Source organism: Lissotriton helveticus, chromosome 5_1 (assembly GCF_964261635.1).
Source record: "Lissotriton helveticus chromosome 5_1, aLisHel1.1, whole genome shotgun sequence".
Classification (NCBI taxonomy): domain Eukaryota; kingdom Metazoa; phylum Chordata; class Amphibia; order Caudata; family Salamandridae; genus Lissotriton; species Lissotriton helveticus.
This window is the reverse complement of record NC_136065.1, coordinates 1,861,787,444-1,861,808,450: the sequence shown is the minus strand read 5'-3', so window position 1 is coordinate 1,861,808,450 and position 21,007 is coordinate 1,861,787,444.

Below are 21,007 nucleotides of genomic sequence, written 5' to 3'. Positions count from 1 at the left end.
ATTTAAAATTGACAATTATTAAACATTTGTTAGTCGAACCCCACTCACAAATTCTTTGGGTACGTGCTCAAGATGGGACTGATGTGCTTTTAATAAATTTCTACAACAATATTTTTAACAACCTACGGCACAAAGTGATAGAGGAGTTACACTGTGCCCTCATGAAGCTGATATCTGAGGCAAAATGCACTTTTACTTATATTTGGTTAGGGGATTTTAATTTAAGAGTCTGCAGTTTGTCCTTCTCCAGGGCATGCGGGATTCAAACCAATAGCGGGGAGAACATGATGCATTTCCCACATCATGCCTATGGGGAGGCTATCACTAACGTCATGGCTTCCTATGATTTAGAGCTAGTGAGTACTGACCTAGGGGGTAGTGAGAGTTCAATTCCAACCTTTACTGGGCGGAATAGCGGATCCACTATCGACCATATTATGGTTTCATCTAGTTTGGTACCTCACTGCCTGACTAAGGTAAAGGATGCTTCCACCCTGAGCTACCACAATTATATCACAATGCAAATAACTACGTGGAAGTGCAGAGTAGAATTGCCAACAAGAATTTGGATGACATTGAGCCATACAGGGCTAATAGGACTAGGCTTAGGTGGAAAGGGGAGAAAGCAGCCATAGTGGAACCAATAATTGTAAATAAATGTCTGGCAGACATCGATATTATCTTGACCCCAGGATGTCCGCCTGCTTCTGTTATGACTCATTTTCTTAACATTAACACCCCTATTAATAACATCTTTACGGGGACTCAATTCGTAAGAAGCGGAAAAAGGATCACATGGTTTGACCATACCTGTACGACCCTTCTCTCGCAACTTAAACACGCTTTAGCCCTTACCCCAAGAGACAAGAATAGAGTCAGACTTTTAAGAACTGAATATAAAAAGGCACTTTCCAAAAGGAAGAAGGAATTACAGCAGGAAGCCTGGGATCACCTATCCAAGGCAGTAGAAACCTCTGACAGTCACCTGTTTTGGTCCACCGTTAACTCCCCTTTACTCCAAGATGATAAAAATCCACAGCTCTCCTCCAACGTTGGCAGCGAGGAATGGGTGAAACACTTTTCCGTAATTTTTCAGGATAATACCCAGTCATCCGATGGGCAAAGACTCTGGCCCGTGGTACCTATAGATATCACCCTGAAGGAAGTGGAAAGTAGTATTAAAAGCAGTAAGGGTGGTAAGGCCCAGGGGCCAGATGGAGTACCAATTGATGTGTTCAAGGCTCAACCGAAGCTTTGGGGGCCAATACTTACCTTGGCACTCAATGCGGCAGTAACCACCTTGATCCCACCTTCTTGGGGTGACTCCATCATTGTACCCATTTATAAAAAGGGGGATAAGGCATCAGCCTGCAATTACCGGCCGATTAGTCTGCTGGATTCATCGGTTAAAATCATGAGTCGAGTACTGTTATATAGATTAGAAGAGTGGGCGGATGAGAACGGGATTCTTGCCAATTCCCAGTACGGATTCAGGAAGGGACGAGGGACCTTAGATCAGTGCCTGAATCTAGAGTTATTGATTGGCAAGTACACTAGATCTAAGCCCGGTAATATGTATCTTTGTTTTGCCGACCTTAGCAGTGCTTTTGATTTAGTAAACCATTCACTCCTGTGGTCAGTTTTGCTTGATATGGGTGCCCCTAAAGAAGTTATCTTTTTCCTTGCAAGATTGTATAGTAAGATGCAAACATGTGTCCGCTATGGGGTTAGCGGGGAGTGCACCCCAAATTTTAATGTCAAACGGGGAATTAGACAGGGGTGTGTTCTTGCCCCCCTGTTGTTTACCCTTTTTATTAATGAGGTTGAATCTGCCCTGAAAACTGTCAAAGCTGATGCCCCACAGGTTGCTGGGAATAGTGTTCCAGTTCCGCTCTATGCAGATGACGCGGTGCTCCTGTCCCGAACACCTGTCGGCCTGCAGCGCTTGATGGACAGGTTCACTGATTTTATTGGGAGTAGGAGACTGCTGATTAATAAAAACAAAACCCACACTATGACCTGCGGGACAAAGACGGGGAAAAATCGTGCCTTTTTTATAGAAGGGGTAAAAGTAAAGCATGTCAATAGTTTTTGCTACCTTGGGGTAACCTTTTCCAGTGATGGCAGTTGGGGGCAAGAATTAACCAATGTTAGGAGCAAAATGAGCAAAAGCGCCTATGGCATTTTTAAATTTGCCTCCAAGTTGGGGGATAGGCGAATCAAAGATATGACGGAGATCTACAAGGCGCGTAGTGTATCCATCGCACTCTATGGGGCGGGCCTTTGGGGCAACTGCAATATTGAGTGTCTGCAGAGGGAAGAAAATAACTTCCTAAAGAAATTACTGTGTCTCCCTAAATCTGCTTCAACAGAGTTGATCCATAAAGAGGTAGGGCTTGCTTATTTGAGCGACCCTGCTTTACTTAGGCCTCTACTACTTTATCGAGCTATTTGGCTCAAGGAAGAGACTGAGTTTAATCAACTTATAATTAGGGACTGCCTTGGTTTAGATAACTGTTTGATGATACCATGGCTGAAATATGTTGTGGATTGCTACCAGAGTATCTATGATATTAACCTGTTGTTAGATCATTGCCCCCCTAGAGGTCTTGCCAAGCAGGACATGAAAAATACTTTTAAGCTATATAGAGCTCAAAATTGCTCAGTTGTGATCAATTCCTTCGTCACTGTTAATCTTTATAAGTATATTGTTACCGAGGGATTCCAGAATTATCTGAGCATGGTAACTAGGCCTTCGCACAGATTTGTATTGACTAGATTAAGGGCTGGAATTGCTCATGCTTTGGTGGCCTTCCCACATCAAAAAAAGCACCCGGTTGGCCCATGTCCCTGCGATGGGCATTCTAAACAAAGCACCTTGCACTTTATGCTCATTTGTACATTGTTCCAGAATGTAAGGATCACATATCTGAAACCAGTATTTCCTAGGTATGGTATTCTTACTGTGGAGGATGCAATGTGTTTATTATATAATATGGACTGCCCCTATATATGTTTTTATGTTGCGAGTTTTATTTGTAAATCTATGGCTTTTAGGAAAAGTATGATCTTTTAAACATTATTGGTAATTTACCTGTATTTTATCCTGCTGCATTTTGCTATGTGCTTTTATGGTCATTAATTGTTATGAACCGAATAAAGCTTCATGAAATGAAATTAACTTAGAAATGTGTTAAGGGTAAAGGCCTGATTGTATGAAAGCACCAACAGAGGCCTAATTCTGCTTTCTTAGCTTGGCTAAACGTTGTAGGCCGAAATGTATTTTCCTTGGAAAGGCTCCTTTTCTCAGTAGAATTTTGCATTGTAGATTTGTGTATGTGCAAGGTCGATTGGCTCACAGGCTTTCTGTTGCAGGTGCAAGGACACAAGCTTGTTAGGCAGAAAAATCTTTTGTTTTAGGAGTTAGGATGGTAGAGGCGAGTACAGTGGGAGTGAAAAAGGAATGTAAAGAAGATCATTTGGCAGAGAAGGGGCCTGGGACCCAAGGAAACACCAACGCTTTTGGATGAAGTCGAAGTTTTGTTGGAAAAACACCAGAGAGAAGACCTGCCGAAGGGGTGTGTTTAATGTTTTGGGGATTTTGTATTAGGGACAGTACCCTGAGGGTGTAGAGCAGACTGAGAGCCGACGGAGAAGAGAAGACTAGAGGAGAAGGCTAGAGGGAAAGCAAGAAGCATCTTAGAATGAGCTCTGTAGCTTAGGCTACTTACTCATGGAAAGTAAGTGTACTTCTTCGGAAGTCTTCATTGCTGACACCTTTTCCTCTTGCTTGGGTGGGAATGCTAAGTAGGGATGTCCCCTAGTGTTAGTGTAGGGACAGACTAATATTCTTTTCCTTTTAGACTAATGCAGTCAAGACTTCGAACAGGGACTGTTCTTATATGCCTGATGCTTTTAGAAATCACTTTAATAATAATCTTGAGTCATCTGAGACTAATGCGTGGGATTATGTTTGTATTAGTGCCCGTTTATTTTCTTAACCTCTTGATGAGGTGACTGTGTATTCAGTTATTTTTGGCTTTGTAATAAACCTTTAAAATGTATTTCCTAGTAAGTGGTTCTTTGATTGGATTGACTTGGTCTCAGATAAAGTTATTGTTAGTTGGATGTTTTCCTCTTTACACTTCTTAGCAGACAAAAAGGTCCAGTTGACCAGGGATTCTAATGATTGGTAAGAGTAAAAATCTGGATTAGAATCCGACCCTAACAGTGACTTGATTTAGCTTTTGCGTTTTAACCCTCCCCACAGGCTTGGTCCTGCCCTTGTGGACTATTCTATCTTTAGAGCCAGAGTCAGCCACTTGTTCATATGGTCTAGCAACATGTGGTATAGAGATAGAGACTGGACTATTGTGAGACGATGGTTCAGGATCACATCGCTGTCCTGGGAGATCCCCAGATTGTAAAGATAGGCGGCACTCAGTAAATTCTATCTCTGTGCTGATCACCCCTATGACCCTATGAAGCATCCTATCTATGGAGGTGCTTTTTGCTGGAGGTGCAGCAACTGAGGTAGTCTCAGTATTTTTCCTCCTACAGCAGACAGAGGGTTGGACAGCAATTCTTTAAACTACAATCACCCCCAACTCCTGGTTCTGTCAAACTGACTTAAAAGTGCACGCGACCAACCCAGGTTAAACTGCCTTAGAGGGTCATAGAGTTGTTCTTAATCTGTATATTTGCCAAACAAAAAATAAAATGGATTAATTAACCATCAGCCAATAACTTCCCAACAAAATAAAGATAATAGTGCAAAAAAATGCTTATGTAGGTATTGTTCCCGCTAGAATTCAAGGGCCCCCTCTCAAAAAGCAATTGCCTTGGCAGAAGAGGATTGTAGCAATTAAGGTCCCAAGGGGCAGATTTACAATAACGGGCGCATCCCTGCATATTAACAGGGATGAGCCAGTTATTTTGCGTGACGATTGAAACCCCTTGCGCCACCAAGGATGCGCCGCATTGTAAATGCGGTGCACTGTGGCGCAAGGATAGGATAAGATAGGATAGGATATACATTTATAAAGCGCACAAATGCAACAGCGTCTTGGCGCTAGTGTAAGTGGGGGAGTATTACATGGATGTCAGACTATATTTGTGAGAACAGCAGAGTTTTTAGGTTATTTATTTTATTTATTTATTTATTTAAAAGGTTTTATATAGCGCTGCTAGACCCAAGAGTATCAGAGCGCTTTACAAAGTAGGTCAACATATCAGGAGTAAGAATAACAATGTGCAGAATACTCACATGGGATAAAACATAGCATTCAAAGGAGCGATGAGGAGAAAGAAACAGAGAGATCACTAAGGGGACGTTGAATGTTGAAATTTAAAAGAGAGATGGGCGTGTAGAGAGGGGGAGGGAGAATGAGAGAAGAGGGAGAGGGATGGGTATAGGAGTGAAGCAAGAAAGGAAAAAAAATGAGCAGGGTCGGAATCAGTAACATTAGGTGCCCCAATATTTGTTGAGAAGAAATATTTTGAGTCTTTTTTTGAAGAGAGGGTAAGACCGGTTGCAGCGAAGATCTTTGGGGAGAGAATTCCAAATTGAAGGAGCATTACCCGAGAATCCACAGGATTGGCTCTTTTTACATTTGAGTCTTGGAGGGTTCAGGACAAGAGAGATAGTACTTCTCAGGGATCTGGAGCACCCTGCTTTTTGTAATTTGATTGAAAGGTAGGAGGGAGTGTTTTGGTGAAGAGCTTTGTGAGTAATGCATGCAATCTTGTAGGTGGATTGACCGTCTATTGGTAGCCAGTTGAGATTTTTAAGGACTGGGAAGATGTGATCAAATCTTTTACAGTCAGAAATAAGTCTGGCAGCTAGGTTGAGAACAGATTTAATCGGAGCCAGATGGATTTTAGGAGTGCCAGCAAGTGTGGCGTTACCATAGTCAATCCTGGAAAGGACAAGTGATTGGACAACGATTTTGAAGTCATCAGCTGGAATAAAAGGTTTAATTTTTTTTGAGGTGGTGTAGGGTGAAAAGAGCACTTTTGGCTGCATTTTTTATGTGGGGGATGAGAGTGAGATTCTGATCGATGCTGATGCCTAGGGATTTGACAGAATTAGAGATGGAGAGGGAGCAGTTAAGAGCTTTGATGTCATTGATCCAGAGTTGAATGGGAAGGGAATTGTTTTTGGGGTGGAAATGATGATTTCAGTTTTTTTAGGATTCAGTTTGAGATGATTAAGATGGAACCAGGATTGGACTCTATTCAGGGAATCGTTGAGGTGAAGGATGTCATTGTGGGATTTGATCTTGTAGTATAGTTGGGTATCATCGGCGTAGAGGTGGTAGCTGATTTTAGCTTGTTTGAGAATAAGGGTGAGTGGTTCCATGAAAAGATTGAATAGGGTTGGGGAGAGGATAGAACCTTGTGGGACACCAAGTGAGACGGGTTGCGGTTTAGAATGGCAGTGACTGAGCTTAATTTGTTGAGATCTATTTTGAAGGAACGAGGAGAACCATTTGAATACAGTGCCTTCAAAACCAAAGCGATCTTTGAGAGTGTTAAGAAGGGTGGGATGGTGGACAGTGTCAAATGCAGCCGAGAGGTCAAGGAGGATTAGTAGTGAGGATTCACCTTTGTCTAGAGAGCAATGAATGTCATCTGTAATATTGAGCATAGCAGTTTCGGTACTGCATCCCTATCAAAAACCGGATTGGAAGGCGTCAAGGAGATTGAAGAAGATGATATGGTTATCTAATTGTGACAGGAAACATTTTTCAAGGGCTATGGAGAGGAAGGGAAGGTTATAGATAGGGCGTAAATTGTTATGGTCATTAGGGTCAGCAGAGGTATTTTTAAGAATGGGGTAGATTTGACCTAGCTGAAGGGAGGCGGGGACAAAGCCAGTGGAAAGAGAGGAGTTGATGATGTTGGTCCATATTGGGGCAATGATGTATTTGAGTTCTTGAACCAAGTGGGCGGGAAGAGGTTCTTTGGAATGAGAGGATGGTTTGACTTTAGAAATGATGTTGATGATAGTGTTTTCTGATACTAGACTAAATTCACTCCATGAAGCATTGTTTTTAGCAAGGTGATCCATAAGAGTGGAGTCAAGTTGGGGGAGAGCAGGGAGGGATTGAGAGGGATTGTGATGATGGGTAAAAGAGGACAGAGGTGTAATAGGAATGTTAGGGAGGGTGTGTTGGTTGAGGGGAGGTTGGAGTGAGAGGGGGAAGAGAAGGATAGTTCGATCTTGTTAACTTTAGTCGTAAAGAAGCTGGCAATTTCTTCGCATCTTTCAACAGAGGCCAATATTTTAGGAGGGCCAGAGGAAGTTTGTTTTTTAACAATGTTAAAGAGTTCTCTGGGATGGTTTCTAGCCTGGTCAGGTTGTGACCGGAGAAAGGAGGCCTTTTCATTGAAGATGTGTTTTTTTATATTGGGCTCTGGCATTTCTAAGGAGCGCTAGATTATTAGGGGTGGGATGATTCCTCCGGGCACGTTCTGATTGTCTGAGGGCCCGTCTTTCATTGTTGAGTTCGGCATTGAACCAGGATTTGGGCGGGATGTTTTTTTGTTGTTTGAGTTTGATTGTCTTCAAGAATAAAATTGTTGTAATGTTCGGTTAGGTCGTTGGTGCTGTGAGAGAGAGGGGGGAGAAGTAAGTGAGATTTAATTGTGGATTCCAATTCGCCAGGTGGAATAAGGTGAAGGTTGTGAGTGGGTTTCATGGGTAGACTGCCGGTAGGGGTGGGGCGAGTAATGGAGCTATTCAAGGTGAAGAGGATAAGGTGGGCATCATACCAGTCAACGGGAAGGATATTAGAGAGAGAGGCCAGATCTTTGCTAGACAAAATGGCATCGAGGGTGGCACCTTTGATATGAGATGGTGAATGGAAGAGTTGGGTAAGGTAAGTGATGTCCATGGCATCTTTGAATAGGATGACAGCAGTTTAATTGAAAAAATTTAATGATTGGGCTGCAGTCGCGTGGCAGATGGCAATTTATTCCACAGCTTAGCTGCACGATGGGAGAATGTTTTTCCATCCCATCTCACGCTCCTGATTTTGTCTACTTGCATGAAGCAGACATTGCTAGACCTTAATGTCCTAGTTGGAATATAGGGCCTAAATAGTCTCTGCATATCCTTGGCCCCTCCCCCGTAGTGCGCTTTATGGACCATACATAAGGCCTTGAACTCCACCCTTTGCTGTGCGGGGAGCCAGTGGAGATCTCTAATTCCCTTTGACGTTGAACTGCCTTTGGGAAAATAGAGAGATGCATGGCGCATCTGATGGCATAAAGGTGATTCCGTGCTGGAGTTGTGATGCAAGCGCGGCACAACTCCTACACTGCTCAGGGGTGCCCTATACTTGGTGTGCTGCATCACTCCTTACGCCTGCTACAAGCAGGCGTAAAGTTTTGACGCAGCGGGATGTAAAAGTGACTCAGTGAAATCTTGTAGATTTCACTGCGTCACATTTACGGGTCTTCCGTGCGACGGAACGCCGACACTGCATTCCTTATACCTGATACAGGTATAATGTAGCATAGGGCTTTACAACACGATGCATCTCACTAGATGCGCCACGTTGTAAATATGTTGCATAGTGGCACATTGTTTACGCCACCGCTGCGTCACAAAAGTGACGCAACGGCGGCATAAACGTGTTGCAAGTGGCTTGTAAATGTAAATATGCCCACAAGGAATACCTTTTTTCCAGTGGACCAAGAGAGGTGGCCCTGCTCTGCCTCTTCCTGGCCATGACGTGTGCAGGACGGCCCCGCCCATGGCTTGGGCTTTGCCTGGGCATGGTCAATACTGCAGGATTGCTGCCTGCGTTTTTCAGAACGTCGGTGGTTAGCCGTGACCCCTCGTGGGATGCCTCTGCAAGCGTACCTCATGGCACGGGTTAAGTTGGGGGATGAGGTACCCTGGTGAACTCTCGGGCTGTGAGGGTCAGCGACCTCAAAGTTCCTCCACGCTTTGTCCTGCGCTGGGGGATTGCTGCTGTGCTTTTCAGCGCAGCAGTGGTTGGACCCGCCCCTGCCTGGGGTGCCTCTGCAAGCGCGCCTCCTGGCGTTGGTTAACTTGGGGGGATGAAGTCCCCTGGTGAACTCCTGAGCTGTGGGGGTCATTGACCCCAATGTTCCTCCACGTTTTGTCATGTTATAATTCTCAAGCGCATATTTGTCTACAAAATATAAACCGCATAACTGAGCCAAACTGAACTTTTTCTATATGAGCGTCCATTCCTGAATACTTATGTGTATATCAAAGCAAGTGATCATGTAACGTACAAAGAAAAAAAAACAAATTCGTTGCTTCTCCCCTACACCTGGACATCTCCTAAACTACTGATGTCTATCATTTCTCGTTAACAGAAGTCAAACATCCCAAACAAAGCACATGAACCTCTTTGATCTCTTGGTGCACCCACATAAATGATATGTGTTTCTTTCAGCAGACTCAGAGCCATGTATTGCTCCGAACTCCACACCTTGACGATATAACGAAAAATTTGAATATTTAAAAAATAAAATAACACATGCTTTATATTTTGTTGCATTTCTCAAATGGATATATCCCAGAATGCTAATGAAGGGAAAGTGGCCCTCAATATCTGGTGTCTGAAAACGCCGAATGTTTGTGGGATGAGTCTGCACAATCAATTATGCAACGTTAACACAGATTATTTCATAGTAGCAAAATCACTGTTTATAGTACACATTTATTTTGATGACAGATATCGAGCGCAGGACTACATGGAAAGTATATAAGTTAAAAACTTTCTAAATCTGTACAGCATATGTTGCAAGTTAGACCTTCCTCACCCTAACTGGCTGATGCAGGAAGGCACCCATGCCAAGGCATGACCCACATCTGTATTCCTCTGGGTCTCCTGAGCATGGGGGTACTAGATCCACTCATTAGACATCAGGGAACGTTTTGATGGGGGTAGCTTCTCTAAGACATGATTGCAGCATTTTGCCCAGTCTCACCTTGCACTCCTGAGCATTTTTGAAAAATTGAGACCAAATTCATGTCAAGATAACACTGACACAAGCTATTAGCTTGGCAGCAATTTTGCTGTTGCCTACACATATCCAAAAATTCAATAATGGAAATGAAAGGAAATCCTAGTTTTAATCTAAAGTTTGACATGTGCTAAGCATTCTAGGTGCGTAAAAGGGTGGCATCCATTCAACGCACACCACGTCAAACTTCTGTATTGTTTTCCGAAATGTATGGGATTGGTAGATTTGTCTCTGTGCCCGCTAATCATGGGCCAAAATAGCACAGTTATTCATATTCAAAAACTCAACCTATTTCCAAGCATTTGTCATGGGCTCCCCACCTGTCACAAAAATAGGCACACCCACATTTGTGAGGTAATATATCAATTATTAAAGGTAAGGATACTCGGACATTTTCGATAATTTATTAAATTTCTCCTAAAGCTTGGCTTTCTTTTCCAAGTCATTGTCTACAAAAAACACTTTTGAAAAACACCGTTCTCAAAACCACCTAGTATAAGGGTAATTCATAATTTGCAATGCTATTAATGACCGTATCCCTAACTTACATTCATGGGTAAATTTCAAGTTTACATAGCTTCCAAGCTCCTCCAATACATATTCATCATATTTTTCACTATCATGTGATTCGTGGTAACTACACAGTGAAAAATCATTGCAAACCATGTCTGATCAACACAATGGTATAATATTTTTGTGCATCTGCCTGTTGTGCAAATGGTTATTGTTACAAATCTTGTTATCCGTTTCTGTTTCCCACTTCATCTTTTTTATAATTCTATGATTGTTTTCTGTTGTAAATTCTTGAGCAATCTACACAAATATCCTCTTGCTGAATCTTGCAGATCTTAGTTTATTTTTCAGAATCTTGGCACTTTCTAGGCTCTTTGTTGGATTTTAGACCTGTTTTCTCTAGAGATTGCCACTAGACATAGAGCACAAAAATAGTAAGATTTTCCTTTTTTCCTTCAAACAGTGTATGTTTTTTTATTGGAGCCTGGTTAATTTCTCCTGTTAGTGGAGATGGGGTAATGCTGGTAGGGGTGGTGGGGGAAGTTGGACTTCTCAAACTACCATCCAATCCACCTCTTTCCATCCCCATTTCCTGAAAACAATGTTGGACTGATAGCTAGGGAGGAGCTGGAGACAGTTATAGTTGCTCTCTCCCATAACCCCGCCCACCAGTCCAGTCCTGAGATGAGGTTAGGAATTCCTCTGGTCCTTCTCATATCGATGTGATGTTACGTGTGATGTCATATACATGTCATGTATTGGCCCAAAAGTTAGCATGGCCTATATCATTTTGCGATTTTCACACCAGCAAATTCCCTCCCACCGCCTCCGCCACAAAAAGAGATTGGCTCTCAAACAAAAAAATAAAAATTGAGCTCCTGGCTTGTGGGGGTGGGGGGTTAAGCTCTATTTTAAGGTATATATAACAACACAAATTACGGGGAGCACTGAGGCAATGTATTCATGATGTTTATATATACATCAAAGGGACCCTGGAAAGGTTCACACACTTGCTAAACTGAGACACTGTACCTTTGCTCTGCAGGTTCCAAGGTACAATTTATTTTCGATTGCCATCATGTTTGCTTTGTTTCTGTTTGTTTCAAATGTTTATGAAACTAGTGTTTAAAAACATTGAAGATATACCACTAATAGCAAAGTTTATCAGTGTTGGTGGGAGGTTTGGGATCCTTCAAATGAACAGTTTTGTGATCATGCCCACCTTGTAGTCTATATTTGTGGATATTGATGAACCATTCCTACATTCTCATAACTGCATTGTTGAAGCACTATGGGGCATATTATCGAGGAACAGGAAACTGACGCTAAAACGGCGACAATGGGCTTATAATATGCCATAGAGAATGCCCATAGAAGCCCATGTTAACGCCAGAACATGGGTTTTTATGGGAATTCTCTACGGCATATTATCAAGCCCATTATCGCCGTTTTAGCGGCAGTTTCCTGCCGCTAAAGCGGCGATAATTTGACAGCCGTTCCTTGATAATTTGTCCTGATGTTCTGGATTACATGCTAAAAACTATAGAATTTCACCGGTTATAGTTATCTCAAGTAACTATAACTCGTGTCCTGAGGTAAATAGAGCTCGCTTCTCCGCCATGCACAGTATTCTCATCAATAATTTCATTGCAAATGTTGCAGTGATATTATCAGTGATGCCATAGAAGATGTCAAGAGTAATGTAATATGTGGAGTAATTTGGCCATGTGCTGTGCATGGCCTCGTGGTTGGGGGTTGGCCTGAAGCCAGGTCCAGTGGCCAATTCCCCATACCCAAAACCCTATATATAAACAGATCTATCATCTTTTAAAAAAAATTACCAATCATTTTAATCAAATATATATTTCAATAATTCACACTAAACAATGTTTATTAACATACGTTTTTTTAAATAAAGTTTTTATAAATTACATCTTCTTTTTAAATAGCTTTTAATATTGCATTTTTGGGGTGACAAATATGAAAATAATATATTATTCGTACTTTCGAAAAACTAAAAATAAATAAAGAAACATGACTCTGAGTCTAACTTTAAACATTTTACACCACAAAAAATACAATTCTGCAAATAATTTAAAAAAGGTTTTGTCTTTTATGTCATACATGTTCAGACAACATAAAATTCAACCATACAACCTGCCGTTAGGTGGGACTGCAGTTCCAGCTGCAGAGCAAAAGCTCCAGCCTGGGAAGGCTGGAGCAAAATTATGGTAAGGAGGTTGGGATTGAGAAATACAAACAAGATGCTGTGATGCTACTCCATGGGAGCTACAGTGGGGTCTCAAAAGACCTCTCACCCATCTTGTATGAATGGCTGGTCAGAGGAGTATCTGTGAATGACAAGAACAGAGATTTGACTCACAAAGTAGCTATTCAACATAATCACCAAAACGTATGTATATGCCATTAGTTCATACCCCGAACAGACATCTAGTAGTGCTTTGTTTTTCCAGTGAAAAGGCATGTGCCATCTTGGAGTTGGAATATGGATTTTCAATGAATTGCTCAATGGATGTTGTCACAATTATTCTCTACTGTCCCAAATACAGTGCAGGGAATCCCTTCGCACCCACTTGTCATGAGCTGCACCTAGGTGTCCCAATTGTAGTCCGCGTGTCAAGCCGACATCTACCCAACTTGTACTCCTAGGGTGCACAAAAGGTTTTGGGGGTATTAGGGTTTATTCTTGGCAGAGCCCTGTCAGTTACGAGAGTCTATTGCGCACTACAAAAAAACAAAGGGCCTCATTTATGAGGCCTTGCGTCAGTTTTGCGCTTCCGATGCGTCACTTTTTGTGACGCATCGGCGGCGTAAAACATGCCTCCTGTTGCGCACTATTTACAAAGTGACGCATCAAAGCAGATGCGTCACTTTGTAAACCCCTGCGCTACATTATACCTGCGTCAGGTATAATGTATGCAGAGGGGGCGTCCCCCCGCAAAAAGCCTCGTAATAGTGACGCAGTGAAATCTATGATATTTCACTGCGTCACTTTTAGGACGCTGTTGCGTCAAAATCTTGCACCTGCCTCCAAGCAGGCGTAAGACTGACGCAAGCCCTTTCACATGGGGCTTTCCCCATGTGAAAGGACGCATTGCTGGAGTTGCGTCACTTTTGTGACACACCCCAGCAATGCGTGACTTTTGCGCTTACAGATACGTCAGAAATACTGACGTATCTGTAACTCCTTGCGACATGATGCGTCATACTGTAAATATGACGCCTCAATCATGTCGCAAGGAGTGCGCACTGAGAAGTGACGCATCACTGCTTTCACGCAGCGATGCATCATTTCTCATAAATGAGGCCCAAAGGATTGTTTCATTTCTTAGAATCAACTGCTACTGAGATCAGAGCACAAGAAACAATAAACGTTTTTAGAAAAATACCTGATGTCAGCTTGTTTCTTTGTTGCCTTTTTCTTTCTCTAGGGAATCTAATGCTGGAGGAGTCATAGGGCAAGGACGAGGCCAAGGAGATGCTGAAGCCTGAACAGAGAACAGAAGATGAAGAGAACAGCGAGCAGAGGCTTGGCAAAGGGGAGCAGGTGAGTGTGGGACTAAGAGGCCAAGCAGGAAACCGGATTGGGAGCATCCTTTAAATAAAAGCCAGCCTCATGTTTCTAGAAAACAACACCTGTTGATTTTTGGCAGTTATGCCACGTGAGTTTGATTGGCAAGTGGACCTGCTGCTGCGGCAAGTGGACCTACTGCTGCCATCATTGTCATGGAAAGTTGAACTGAATCAGAGTAATTAGACTTGGAGCGCACCTGCTGCTGCCCCCAGGGTCATTCAGCTTGCGTAGAGAAATTAGTCTTGATAGTTTCTCCTCATGAATTTGATTGATAGGTGCACCTGTCAATGTTACCAAGATTCTGGAGACTTCTTGTGGATTATTAACAAGCAGACTATTGAGTTTAGTCAACTGCCCCACCATGCCACCACCATAGCAACCCACAACACAGAATAAACATGCAATTTTGGGAAGGAGGAGAGAACAAGGAAAAAGGGGAAATGTCTACCTAAATCATAGGGGCATAGAGAGTCATGCAATGGTTGGGACCAGGATGGTAAGTCCTCATGGTATCATGGTGTTAGTGAACCAGGAGACTTACATTCTTTTTGTCTAGTGTTACTGATGGGCTGCAGCCCCCCAAACATTAAATAACAATCTTGGTGATGTCCCTGGGACATCACCAAAAGCAAAATCTATGTAAATAGCCTTCCCAGGACATTGTGGGGCTTTCCTTGAAGGAGCAGTGAATAATAATTGGGGGAGGTGGGGGGGGGGGGGGGGTGCTGTAGCCCCTCGTTTCACTATTCACTTTTTTCTTTATTTTATGAATTTGTTTCCCGGGTGCCCCATTCCAACCAGGGACACCCACTGTTCTTATCCACAGGGGGAGCCCCAAGGCCCCTGTGGCACTGCCAGCTCCCTATAAGTGGCCCTATAGAGGCGTGCAGGAGCCAGCATTTTTTTTAATGTAAGGGGTGATCTGTTGCCCCCACAGTGCACCACAGACCATTATTGTATTTCAGGGCAGCAGGAGGAACCCCAGGGCCGCCGAAGCCCCCCCTTCTCCCTTCTCTTGCAAGAACCTGCGTTATAAGTTTTTTTATGTTGTATGTTGCATTCCCCGGTGCCCAACAGGGGCATCCCACAACTAGTCCCACTTTGTGGCCTGCTCCTGCTTTCTGCCAAATTTGACGTGAATCCCTTTAGCACTTTGGGGTGTTGCTGTGTTTAAACGAAAGTTCATATTAAAAACTTAATCGGGAAAACACGTTTTGAGACATCATTTTTTCTCTTGACGGACACCCAAAAGTTTCCATACACAAAGGAGTTAAAGAGATGCATTTTTAGGTCGCGTCACGACAGCGCTTGCGCTGTCTCTTCAAGACATGCTGTTTTCAGGTATGGACTATAAACTCTGCCCATTTTCCACCCATCTTTTCAATTGGCTCCTCAGGGGAGAGGTGTGGCGCCGCGGCCAGGGTGACTGACGCTGGAATCTGGGGATCACGGTCTGATCCCCAGCTCCGGCGGCAGGTTAGTCCAGCACCATGTGACTCTGGGCAATAGCTTGCTTAATCTTCCCGACGGCCCCCAGCGCCTAGAGACCCTTACAGGTGATTGTTCACGCTTTACAAATGTGAATTATTATTATTATTATTATTTGTAAATGGTGGCTTTTGATTTTGCAATAGGCTTAGTAGTTCCTCCTTAGTACCTCCTTTTCTCCTGATGTAACTGCCCCGGTAACATTACTTTTTACTCTGGATGTTGTAATATAATAATAATAATAATCCACATTTGTAAAGCGCACAATCACCCATTAGGGTCTCTAGGCGCTGGGGGCCGTCGGGAAGATTAAGCAAGCTATTGCCCAGAGTCACATGGTGCTGGGCTAACCTGCCGCCGGAGCCGGGGATCGAACCGTGATCCCCAGATTCCAGCGTCAGTCGCCCTGGCCGCGGCGCCACACCTCTTCCTTGATATCAGTCTGTGAGCACTATTTTCTTAAATCACTTTCTCCTGCCTGGTGTTGCAGGAAGGAAACGCTCTCCCGCAAAGCTTTCCAAGTTTACTCAATCTCCTGTCCCCTCCCAAAACAAACACCTCCTACCCCTCGTCCTTTGTGTAAAAAGCACGAAGTCTCAATGTTTTCAGTTGCCCTGAGCACCGATGTCAGGCACCCGCTTGTTTCCCATTTTTGTTTCTAGTTTATGGGTGGGAGGGGTCAATTTTGAATATCTCTAAATGAAAAGTTTGGCGGTGGATGGCTTAACAACATTTTTGTATTTACACAAGTATTGTATATTAAAATAACATACAATTCAACAAAGGCTGCCTCACTGTATCGTCAAGGGTAGTAGAGCACAGAAGGACACAGAAAAGGGACAAGAGCTTGCAAATGAGTCCATAACGCTGAAAACGTGGCAGCCATCTCAGAAACGAACTAACACCGTTTCATGAAGTCTTTCTTGAGTTGTTTCCCCTCTAGTTTCATCTAGAAACACACAGAATGTTCTTTTGTTCTTCTTTCCAGGAAAAACACAATTGGCATGTTTCATTCTAAAAGCATGCGGCATTGGCGCAGAGATATTGGTATTTTTAATTTAGAAACAAACATGGCATTCGCTTGCTTTGGCACATCTTTTCTGAATGCCTCACAAAACGAAATCAGATAACTAGCAGCGGCGGCCGGCATGGCTCGTGGGTGGTGGGCGGGAGGATATGTTGCAGGGGGTATGTCGAGGGGTGGGGGTATTTCATGGGGGTATGTTGCGGGGGAGTCGCATGGGAAGAGGGGGGCGTTGGGGTGGACAATACAAGAAAAAAACTTACCTTGCTGTCATGTCCCGCGCTGCTCCTGCTGTCCTCGTCTTTTATCAGGAAGTAGCCAGGCCCTAATGGCCAATCACAACGCTGTAATGCAGCATTGTGATTGGTAAGCACACAGGCTCCCCTGACCAATCACAACGCTGCAATGCAGCGTTGTGATTGGTCTGAGCGCCGAGACAAGGTGCTCAGCCAAGGGCTGGAGGGGGTGGGCATGTTCTCCATGCAGGCTGTAATACAGGGGGCCGACCAAACAGTCATTGCGCACTTTGGAGTGGGCAAACATCTCTTCCACTGCCATGCTCCAAGAGCAGAGCAGCCCCGCAAAGCAGCACGAAGCATAAAATGATAATGCTAACGCGGGATTACTGGTTACTAATTATCTTACCAAATCCCAAACTATGTCGACTGAATCGTTGGTACCTGTCTTTGAGTAAAAGGTAATCTCGCAATAAGTCAATCAATTTAAGAACTTACACCACTCTAAATGACCACTGACCAAATTTAAGTTTTAAAGTTTAATATAAAGTCAAAGATAACTGAAGATACAAACTTCTCAAAATGAGATTCAAAAGGTAAATTGGTATCACTATAAACATGAACTTCTTGAATAATCTAAGTCTGAAGAACAAAATAATAAGTACAAGCTCAAAGACCATAAGGGTTGTCAAAATAGATATAAGTTGCAATCTCAAAGTCATTACAGAAAAGAAAATTAAGGTTAGTCTGTCCCTACACTATACTAAGTGTCATCCCTACTTAACAAGATCTTAACCCTCTAGGTGTCAGCCGTGGTGACTTCCTAAGAAGATCACGCACTTCTCTTTGTCTCTTCTCTGATAATGGGTCTCTCCTGATCAGCCTATCTGCCTACCCATCCGTTTCCTTAGGCTCCCAAAATCATCTGCTCTGCTCTCCTCCCGGGTCGCTTTCCCTAATACCAAATCACATTTCCAATAGAAACGCCCCTTGGGACGCCCCTCACGTGGTACATCTTTGCGCGGCAAACTCCATGATGGTACTCTTGAAGACCCTCGTTATAGTTGACCTTGGTTCCCAGGCTTCTTCTTCAGTGCGCTGATACCCCCTGAAATTCCTGGAAACTCCTACAGGCCTGCGCAAGGCGCCACTGAACAAAGTCCCTTTCATTCGAGCTGATTAGGACCCTCGCACCTGCATACAGCTCATCCTGCAGTGGGCCTCAAATTCCAGACTCCACCATATCTTTAGTCATAAAACACTCTCAAAGCTCTGTGCTGGACACCTCTCGACCTCTTCTCTAACGAGCACATGACAATTTAAACTACATGACATTATCGGCTCTGGCCTACTTGATTTACATGCAGCAGGTCCCTGCACTCTTAAAACGTTAACTTGATTTAAACAGCAAACATTCTTAACTAGCATACGTTTCTAAAATAACACATCTATAAAGCATATACTTTTAACCCTAAGTTCAATAGTACATTTGGAAGAACCATGTCAACCTTATCTCACATTAATTTAGCAGCACGTTCAGGTTTGCCGTGAATTGCCCTAAGGCCTACACATAATACTGGATTTTCAAAGTTACATTTAATTCGGACATGATTCTTTTAACATGAGAACATGAGGTTTTCATATATATTCCAACATTTCTACATTAATCTCACACCGTTATAATTATAGTTACTCTACTTAACATTCTATACATTTCACTACTGAATATAAAACACTCGTGTGCAAAACATGTTTAAACTAACTACGTGCTTGTAAATATGGCGTACTTATACATTTTTTCAAACTTGTGCTCTCTCAGTCCCCCCTTTGATGACCTTCAGGGGTCATCATCACCAAGACACTAAAAATGTAGAACCCTTCAAAGTGAAGTCATGGTTGTGCCACCTCTTTTCATACTCTCCAATGCTTTCAGACTCTTGTATTGAGAATCCTGCATTGCTGTCAACTCTTCCTCCTGTTTCCTCATAGTTCTCTGCAACCTATTTGCTTTATAACATTGATACAAACGCACCAATCCCCACAAAGTGATTACACAAATCACTATTATGATGATGGGTTTCAGTATGTACCAAACGATACCCTTTCCTAAGTTGGCAAACCAACTTCCAACTTTACCCATTCCATGACCTACTTTTTCCCACACATTTACCTTTGCTAGGTCCTCAATTTCGTAGTGTATGGCAGTGATATTTTGTATATACTTCTCTAGAGGTTTTGAATTGTCTGGAATGTAAGTACAGCATTCCTGGACCTTCAAAGCCTTACAGACTCCTCCCTCTTTAGCTAACAGAACGTCTAAAGCAAGTCGGTTCTGAAGAACCATTGCCCTAATCGATTGCATCTCCCCTTCTATCAGCATCAATGATCTTGCAGTACTGGCAGATAGCCTATCTACGACTGTAGCTAACCTCCTAATTTTGATGTCATTCATTATCAATCCTAAGAAAGGGAATGCAGCACCGAGTACATCTCCAACTACTTCTGCTGCACCCAGCCCTCGCTTCCATCTAGTTGATATTTCTTTCTTAGGCGTGTCTAAATTCTCAACATGATATATTTTAGGAAAGACAACAGCCAGATAGCATGATCCGTACCAATTATCTGGTAACTTCACATAGGCACTTCTTCCACATACAAAATATACATTTGGTATTGCTTGCATCCCTTTCAAAAAGTTCTTAGAGTAATACTCCAATTGAAAGGCATGTTCACAATGGACTTGACCTACATAAAAGTTTTCATAATATGAGTAACTCCTGTGAATGCACAGTTTTCCCCGTTTATCCTTATCCAAAGCAATTGGACCAATACTACCTTTTCTTTGATGTGCCCTTTCCTCCTTGGTCCAATCTGTTTCCCATTGTCCTGATGCCTTCAAAATCTTCTGCCTCCTGTATCTAGTATCTACCTGTGCTATAAACTTTTTCTCAACCTCTGATATTTGACAAGTCAGATTGTTTCTTCGAGCATGTGAAGTATCTAACGTTTTCCATGGAATAAACCATTTGTGTAATCTGTCTTCGCTTTTGTAGTAGTCCCATTTGTTCAAATGCTTGAAATTCGGAACCTCTGGCAATGTCGAGTCGAAATTCGAGAAATAATACTCGAATCCTTCTCGTCCATAAAACATGCTCAACAATAAACTGCACGTTATTCCATATGTCAACGGAAGATGATGGTATCTGATACCCTCCTCCACTGAAGCTGGTAATTGCATACAAACGTAACAATCCTTTACTTCCATGGCATCAACATATTCATAAAGCAATTTAGCATAAGCATTTGACTTGTAATTTCCCTGTGACTCGTCGGTGTGAAGCCTTTTTATTTCTGCATCTAACAATGCTTTGTCTTTCTCATTGATGTTTCCCTTCTCTTTAATAATGGTAGTTTTCGGTGTTGATACTCCCTTATCCTCCTTAACTGCGGTTTCATCCCCTTCGTGTCCCGCTAAGAATGAAACAGTTACCACTAAAATTATAAGAGAAACCACTACTCCTAAAAGTGTAACAGCTATACATTTTGCCCTGCGGTTCGGGTTGCCAGCCTCCATGTTCTCAAACAGTGTAGTTTTTGACTTTCTTCCAGCATTCACTTCCTCTTCTTTTCAAACAAAGTCTTTCTCTCTTGCAATGTCTTTCTTTGAACACTTGGAAGCTTGACAATTTGTTTCCGCAAAACAGTTCAAAGTCCAGTAGAAATAGACAACCCTAGCCCTTCTCCATCTGCTAAAAGGAAACCCCTACCATTTTTTTTTCTTCTTCCACTCGGCGCTAGGTTATCTTGCAACAAATTTACAATTTCTTTGCAAAAGTCTTATTTTCGTCTGAAGTTATGTATGACTCAAGGAGTGATACTACGTCTTCATAAATGTCCATCCGAAGTATCATTCCCTCAGGTTCTGGGCAGTTCGTGCCACAACATGGAAAGTCAACTTTTTCTAGGATTATTCTCCTTATTTCGCTCAAGACAAGTGGACGGACAAAATTGAGAGTTAGCGTTTTTTCAATTTCCACTCCTGGTACTATCAGTTCTACATCCACAATTACAAAGGGGTCCGTTCTAATCAAGATCACTTTCTTCACCTTTCCAGTTCTGCGCCCCTTTGAAGACATTCAC